This window comes from Hyperolius riggenbachi, chromosome 12 (assembly GCF_040937935.1).
Source record: "Hyperolius riggenbachi isolate aHypRig1 chromosome 12, aHypRig1.pri, whole genome shotgun sequence".
In the NCBI taxonomy this organism is placed as follows: Eukaryota; Metazoa; Chordata; class Amphibia; order Anura; family Hyperoliidae; genus Hyperolius; species Hyperolius riggenbachi.
The window spans coordinates 13985941-13988628 of record NC_090657.1 but is presented as its reverse complement, the minus strand read 5'-3'; positions in this window follow the sequence as shown (position 1 = coordinate 13988628).

The window sequence follows — 2688 nt, the reverse complement described above, 5'->3', positions numbered from 1 at the left end:
GGCCGGGAGCGCGTGTGCACGCGCGCGATTGGCCTCTGGAGTGCACATGCGGCCAAAGTAGTTAAAGGACCACTATTGCAAAAAATCATAAGCACATTTGTTCCAGAGTAAATTTAGCCATACATTTAGGCCCTAGTGACCAGAAGGATCAGCAGGTCAGCCAAGCAACTGGTATTGTTTAAAAGGAAATAAATATGGCACCCTCCATTGGTCTCACACCTCTGGTTCATTTTGAGGGTTCAACTCTCCTACACACGAGGCATGCCGCCCGGTGGGGATCGGGACTCGATACCTCGGGCAACATTGCAGGGCTGAGGCTGTACAGGCAGATTGCTTGGCTGCTGCCCTAGCGTTATTACTGGTAAAATTGCCCTGCGCTGCCTGTACAAGGTAAACTTACTGGCACTTTGTGCATCAGGCCGCTGGATTCTTAAAGGGGCACTATGGTGAAAAATATTAAAATTTAAAATATGTGCAAACAGACAAATAAGAAGTACGTATTTTTCCAGAGTAAAATGAGCCATCAATGACTTTTCTCCTATATTGCTGGCACTTACAGTAGGCAGTAGAAATCTGACAGAAGTGACAGGTTTTGGACTAGCCCAGTGATCTGCAAACTTGGCCCTCCAGCTGTTAAGGAACTACAAGTCCCACAATGCATTGCAGGAGTCTGACAGCCACAGTCATGATTCATAAAGACAAATGCATTGTGGGACTTGTAGTTCCTTAACAGCTGGAGAGCCAAGTTTGCAGATAACTGGAATAGCCCATCTCGTTATGGGGGATTTTCAGGGTTTTGTTTAGTTAAAAAAGCACTTAGTGAATGGCGGTTGCCCTGTTCAACTGCCAAGAAAGTGAGCAGGCAGGCTGGCAAGCATCACTGTATAAATCCTTTTCAGGGAATGTCTTTATAAAGTAGAAAGGCCAAGCTAAGAATCCCCCATGAAGAGATGGACTAGTTCAAAACCTATCGCTTCTGTCAGATTTCTACTACCTACTGAAAGTGACAGCAACATAGGAGAAAAGCCATTTATGGCTCATTTTACTCTAGGAAAAAATACTTCTTATTTGTATATGTTTACATGTATTTTACATTTTTTGCGATAGTGGTCTTTTAAAAGGAACCTAAACGAAGAAGGATATGGATTTTTCCTTTTAAAATAATACCAGTTGCCTGGCTCTCCTGCTGATCCTGTGTATCTAATACTTTTAGCCACAGCCCCTCAACAAGCATGCAGATCAGGTGCTCTGACTGAAGTGAGACTGGATTAGTTGCATGCTTGTTCCAGGTGTGTGATTCAGCCACTACTGCAGCCGAAGAGATCAGCAGGGCTGCCAGGTAACTGGTATTGTTTAACCACTTCACCCCATGGCGGTTTTTACCCTAATGGACAAGAGCGATTTTCACCTTTCAGTGCTCATCCCATTAATTTGCCAATAGCTTAATCACTACTAATCACAATGAAATTATCCAGCAGGGGCGTAACAATAGACCCTGCAAGGGATGCAGCTGCAGAGGGGCCCAAAAGCCACAGGGGGCCCCATCCTGATAGACTGACAACTAAGGGCAAGAAGAAGGAAGCTTTCTACTCTCTGCACAATTGTTCTAATGACCGCATCTGCTCAGCCACTGATAAGGAATCATACAAAGATTTGTAGACAGTCCCCATTCAGTGTGCATCAGGCTCTTGTGTACAGCGCCATGTCCCCTTGGTGCGAGGGGGCCCCATGCAAAGCTTTGCAGGGGGGCCCAGTGATGTCTAGTTACGCCCCTGTTCTAGATCTTGTTTTTTTCACCACCAATTAGGCTTTTTGGGGTTGATATTTATTTTCAGTAATGACTTTATTTTCTATGCATTTTAAAGGGTGAAAAGAAGGAAAAAATACACTATTTCTCCAATTTCATCCCTTATAGTTTTAATATAAACACTGCTACTGTACATAAAACCCACACATTTTATCTGCCTATTGGTTCTGGTTATTACAAGATTTTAATTATGCCCCTATTATTATTATTATTATTATTATTATTTATTAGATTTATATAGCGCCAACATATTACGCAGCGCTGTACAATAAATAAGGTTACAGACAATAACAGGGGTGACAGAACAATACAGGTAATAGACAATAGATACAACAATACAGGTAATAGCAAAAAGATACACAACACAATGCAGACAGTAGTACAGAGTAGGACAAAGTATGGTGACAATATAGTATTTGGAAATAAAGGTGTATTTTTTTCTATGGATTTTTTTTCCACTAATTTCACGTGCACGCTCGCAGGAACGCACGTGCACACGCGGGAGCGCGCACGCGCACAGAGGCTCTAGCAGGACGTATTTATAAGTCTACATGTCATTAAGTGGTTAAAAGGAAACATCCATATCCTTCTCAGTTCAGGTTCCCTTTAAGTAAATTTTAAGTAAATAAATTAAAAATAGTCATGCAGATATGAAGCAACCCTTGCATAATGTGTATGTTGTTATTTATCCGGGTAATAATATGCATTCAGTAATAGTTTTCACTTTGGCGAGCTGTTTCAGCCTTCCACGTGATAAATGTCACAATGAGACTCATGTAAGGGACAGGCGACCCCATAATTATATCTAGGAAAGTGACACTGCAGAAATATGTTTACCATGTGGAGCAGCAGAAGCTGTCGGGTTATAAATAGGCGCGGCT